This window comes from Peromyscus eremicus, chromosome 4 (genome assembly GCF_949786415.1).
Source record: "Peromyscus eremicus chromosome 4, PerEre_H2_v1, whole genome shotgun sequence".
In the NCBI taxonomy this organism is placed as follows: Eukaryota; Metazoa; Chordata; class Mammalia; order Rodentia; family Cricetidae; genus Peromyscus; species Peromyscus eremicus.
The window spans coordinates 9,280,888-9,286,718 of record NC_081419.1 but is presented as its reverse complement, the minus strand read 5'-3'; positions in this window follow the sequence as shown (position 1 = coordinate 9,286,718).

The following is a 5,831-nucleotide window of genomic DNA, read 5'->3' as shown; positions in this document are numbered from 1 at the left end:
TCTACTGGAGCTGAAGTTAGAGGCAGTTGTGAGTCATCTGACAACCAAACTCATGTCCTCTGGAAGAGCTGCAAGTGTCCTTAACTGCTGAGCCATCTCTCTAGTCCTCATACACATAAAACAAGAAACAAACACACTCGGGGCTGGAGAGATGGCTAGGTGGTTAAGAGCACATACTGTTCCTGCAGAGGACCCGGGTTCAGATTCCAGCACCCACGCTGGGCAGCTCACAATCACCTGTAATTCCAGCTCTGGGAAAATCCAACATCTCTAATCTCTTTGGGTGAGTGCAAGCACGCGCGCGCGCACACACACACACACACACACACACACACGTAATTAAAAACAATAAGAATAAATCTTTAAAAATTCACTTAACTCATTGTCTGAGGAAATCAGTGAAGGACAAATAAAAGGGTGAGGACTTGCTGAATGCTCAGAGTTCCAGATACTGTCAGAATACTCTTCTTCCTCACTTCTCTAAACAATAGTTCTGGGCCAATGGAACTGTATTCTATTCTATAGTCGAGGCTCAGAGAAGTGTAGTGTTAATTACAATAATAATAACAACAACAATAATAAATAGATTTTTCTAAGCTCAAAGCTCTTTTTTTATTGTTTTTGTTTGTTTGTTTTTCATGATAGAGTTTCTGTGTGTAGTTCTGGCTGTCCTGGAACTCACTAGTTGACCAGGCTGACCTCAAACTCCCAGAGATCTGTCTACCTCTGCCTGAGATAAATGGTGTGTGCCACCACTGCCAGGCTAAGCTCAAGGCTCTTACCTTACACAGCCCACCACGTGACCTGGCCCTACTCACATCAGCACCCTGGGTACCAGTGACAGGGGAAAATAATTCTAGCATTCTGGTGCTCAGGCTGCTCGCTGGGCTGCTAGGAACAAGGCCTGCTGTCTCAGAACCAGTGTCTGTCTGTGAGCAAAACTGGCTGGCTAACTGTATGTTCAAGCAGATTTGTCTGTGTTCCTGGCAACACTTCCTGTAGGCAGACTTTTGTTTCTTGACCACCAGTTCCCAAATAACCAACACAGAGACTTAGTATTAATTAAAAATACTCGGCCAATAGCTCAGGCTTCTTACTAGCTAACTCTTACATTTAAATATAAGAGTTTTTTTTTTTTTATATTAACCCGTAACTCTTACCTATGCTTTGCCACGTGGCTTGGTACCTTTTCTCAGTAGGGCATGCCCATCTTGCTTCTCTTGCATCTGCTGGTACTCCTCTGACTCCATCCTTCTCCTTCCTGCATTCTCAGTTTGGCTCTCCTGCTAACTTTATCCTGTTCAGCTATTGGCCAGTCTGCTTCTTTATTAAACCAACCACAGTGACATATACTCACACAGTGTACAGGAATATTTCACAGCTTCTACCTTTGATCCATCAGGGTTATCAGGGGGCCGGAGAGGGGGTGCTTGTGCCATGCCACACACACTTCTAACGTCTTTTTCTTCTTGTTTTGCAATTCTGGAGATAGAACTCAGAGCTTCATCCATGCTAGGCAAGCACTTGGCCTGTGAGTTACATCCTTATCTTCATTTAAACTTTCAGTTAAATGTGCAAGGCAATAGAGAAACCCTCAACTGCCATTCTGTTCTCCTTGTTTCTAGGTAGTGCTTCTCCAGAGTGAGGTGCAATGAAAGAATTGGGTCTGTTTTTCTGCAGATGTGTTTCCACTGACTGTCACAGGTGGCTCATTTGGCCACACGGAGTGAACTCTTAGTCCAAAGTTAGCTCTGTTTGTTTTTCCCCCCTAGAACATGACTCTACATTGAAATCACCCACTTCTGTCGTCAGCCAGAAAACAGCTGTCAGTCCCAAGTCCAGACCCGATCGATGTCAGAGAAAAACTAAGGCTGTAGTGCTTGAGTTTTTCTTAGAAATGTTCAGTGTGATCTTTAATCTTCTATGGTGCTCTTGTTTGTTATGGGACATCTTTCAGATGTCACATTATCGTATACGATGGCTGCAGAGGATCTTATTTTTGAGAGTCATCAAAGTATGTGGAGATGGGAAAGCACTTTGGTAATGGATAGAATGTTTCTTTTTCAACTTTTAAAGCAGTTGTATTGATGTAGCACACCATTAGTTATGATCATTGACTGAACTGAATCCCTTTTCAATTCAGTTAAAGACTAAAGGGTCCCCTGAATTTGATTTTAACTTGCTTGTTAGTCTGCTAAATTTTGAAGCACACCACTTACTTCTTCTTTAGATGAACTAGGTTTGTGTGTGTGTGTGTGTGTGTGTGTGTGTGTGTGTGTGTGTGTGTTTGTTGTTTTTGTTATTGTTGTTTTATTCTTTTTTGCTATTTGTTTTTACTTAATTAGGTATCCCTGAGAGTTAATGAACCACATTAAAAATGTATTTGTTTTTAATCAGGTAGCACTGGAATATGGTATACAATGCAGATTACAAATTGTACTAATTCTGGCATTATCTTCAGTATCTTCTAAGGCATTGGGACAGCGATACTTTAATATCTGATTCTGGATTGGTGCCAACTCCAACACTATCAGCCAAAGAAGAGTGAAAGACAAGGGGGAGAAAGACTGGGAGAGAGGAGAAGAGAGTGAGAGGGAAGGGAGAAGAGAGAGAGGAGGAAAAAATCTGCAATTCAATATAAGCTTATGAACCAAAAATTGAAAACACAGGAAATTAACCAACAAAACTAGGACTATAAAACTAATAACAAGGAGATGCATTCATTTGGTTTAATAAGCACAATAGATCTGAAAATGACTCTAATTGTTTATGTTCTGAAATGGGATACAGAGTAAAATAATATCTTTTTCCTTACAAAAGAAAAATAAGAATACATAAACAAAAGTAAAGCAAGACCATGTGGGTATGGCAATGATTAAGTACCAAGGGTCCTAGATGCCTCCCCTGGGAGCTGGTGACCCTCATGTATCTGCTGTATTGTCTAGCTGATCGAAGGCTCCATTGTTTATGCTTCAGCCCTCGGATGACATCCCATTGCTGGAGTGGGAAGTGGGGTACAGTTTAAGTTGCTCTCTCTCTCTACACTTACACTCCATTCCACAAGCCCCTGCTAGGCTCCCTCCCTCCTCTAGTGCAAGCAGCAATTGGGCAGACTAGATCAGTTAAGTCTTCTGCCTGAACAGATGCCCTGGGATGGTCAGTACCCCCTTGCTGCAGGCACACTTAGCCTTCATTGATGACTTGGAGCCCTTCCTTAATGCTAGAAGGGAAGAGGAGTCCCATGTGGAGAGAATGGAAGGGGGGGCCCTCACCACTGCGTTTTCCATGGAGACTGATGTCCCCCTCATCTCTCCAGTCCATCTTTTCACTGAGTAGTGCCGACGGCATGTGTCTGTGGGTAGCATCTATGAAGAAGGGAATAGGTTGAGAAGCAGTGGAGTGGGGATGGGAGGTTCCTGGAACAAGATCTACACCTTGAAGAATATTCAATCCTTTGCTAGAAGGTTCATGTTCCAGCCACTGGTGGCTCTTTGGAAGTAAACTATAGACTCTTTGGGGACTTTTGTTTTCAGGTTTGGCCATGGCAGTAGTACCAGGACAACAGAAAAGATGCCTCCCAGTGTCTATTACATAAGTGAGTCATCTTTTAAAGAGCTACATAATATACCACAATATGGATGTACTTATAATTTACTGTAATGGCTCTCTGTTTTTGTCTCTAGTCCTTTGCCATTACAATGTCCCTATGAATATTGTGTGTATACCTTTCATTACATAGACAGATGTTTGGCAAGACAGCCTCGATTATACAGCAATCAGTTACATTGAGCCTTAACTTTAGAAATTCTAGGGTCTGTTACAAGAAATAACTATTTAATGGTCTGCAGTTTCTTTGCTTAACATGTGACCTTGGAATTCTTCATTCACAACAGTGTTTCTGTTCAATGCTACTTCAAAATGATCCAGTAATGTCCAGGATCTCCAAGGAGGAAGTGCAGGGTAGAGCTCAGAGTAGGAACTCTCAAGTCATGTCCTGTCAGGCTCCTGTCTCAACACTGCAAAGTTTCACCTACATGACTTTGGCCCTTTATGACATTACACCCTTTCATTTGTAAAGTAGCTGGTGGATACAGTGATGAACTCATAGAGATGTTTTAGAAATAAGAATGGGACTAGAGAGATGGCTCAGAGGATAAGAGCACTAGTTGTTCTTACAGAGGACCAGTTTCCATTCCCAGAATGCACATAGTGGCTCACAACAGGTCTGTAGATCCCTTGGCAGGAATCCCACAACCCTGTTATGTTCAACATCTTGGGGTCTCCAACACAATCCAGGCTTCACCTTTACAGCTTCACACAATGGCCTCTCTTGGCCTCCATTCAGGAACACCCCAGCACATGCCTGGCCTCAATGGCTTGCTTTCCTTAGCTGTGGAGGGAGATTCCACAGCCCCTTTCTTGTATCCTTGACTCTAAGGCCAGAACTATGTGGCTGAAACTGCCAAGTTCTGCTGCTTGCTGGGGCTGGAACATGGTCCTCTCTTTCAATCACATTAGCATCAGCTAATGTTGTTAATGGTCTCCTTCACTGCTTAAGTTTTTAATTTCTTTTCACAAGTTGGAATCCTAGGTGAGTGGAGTCTTGCCCTGAGGTGACCATTCCCTTTATTCCATTTAGCATCAGGCTTTTCTTTAAACTTTTTATCTCATTGACTTGGCTCCATTATGTTTCCTGGTGATCCTTTTCTCCTCAAACTGTTCATTCTGAATTTCTTTTTGCCCACTTTCTCCTTTCCACTGTAGATTTACATAAGAGTGACCGCTAGTAACCAAGTGACAGTCTTGAAATCTCCTCTACCAATGCCATTAATCCAAAACTCTTCAGTTTACCCTCCAGCACATTTTTACAACAATGGCAGAAAGCGGCCATATTCTTTGTCAAAATATCACAAGAATGATCTCTAGGCCACTTACTAATATTCTTCCCCTCTGATACTTCTTGAACTGGGCCTCCACAGTTCAAATCACCCTCAGCACTGTTTTCCATGATCTTACCAGATGGCCAATTAAGCACAAGACACAAGGATGGATACATTAATACCATAGAGCAAAGCCTTCGGCAAAGAAGTTGATTTTTTCCTCCTGTTTTTTTCTTGGGGGCTGGGACGGGGTTCAATATACATTATTGGGCAGGGTAAAATATAAATTAAACGTAAATGTAATAAACCTCGACCTGGGTTCTACAAGGTGAAAAATCTACAAGGTGAAAAAGACAACACCAAGAAAGTAAAACTGTTGCTTTCACTGAGGTGTCTGGGCAGCGTGGGAGTGGTGTTTCCCTCTTCCTGTCCAAGGAGTCTGCAAGCAAGGTTAGGAGAGACCAAGATGAAACAAGGCAGAAAGGGCCACCTCCTAATTAATACAAGTGGGTTGGTCAGCCTCTGATAGCACAAGGAGAAGCCTGTCTGGGTGTTGGCCAGCCTTGCTCCCGCTGGTCCCGAACCGGTTGGTAAATGTTGAATAAATGCAGTAAATACGTGTGTGTCCCAGAAGCCAGTGTACAGAAGCGGCCCAGTGAGAAACAGATACGGGGATTAAAAACAGTTACGTCTCCAAACGCGACAGTTCTGGACCTCGGCACCCCTCAGAAAACAGCACGACAACCTGCGCAGTAACCTCCCCGGGAGGCCCGGGCACGCGCCCGCGCCTGCGTACACCACTTCCCCCGCCCCCTTCGGGCGTGAGGGCCAGTGGGGCGGGCCTCGGCCGGGGCGGGTCGACTCCAGAGGGGCGGGCTGAGGAAGGGGCGTGGCCGTCGGGTCGGTCTCCGCCACCCTCTTCCGGGCTCCGCCGGCTGCGCGCGCATCCAC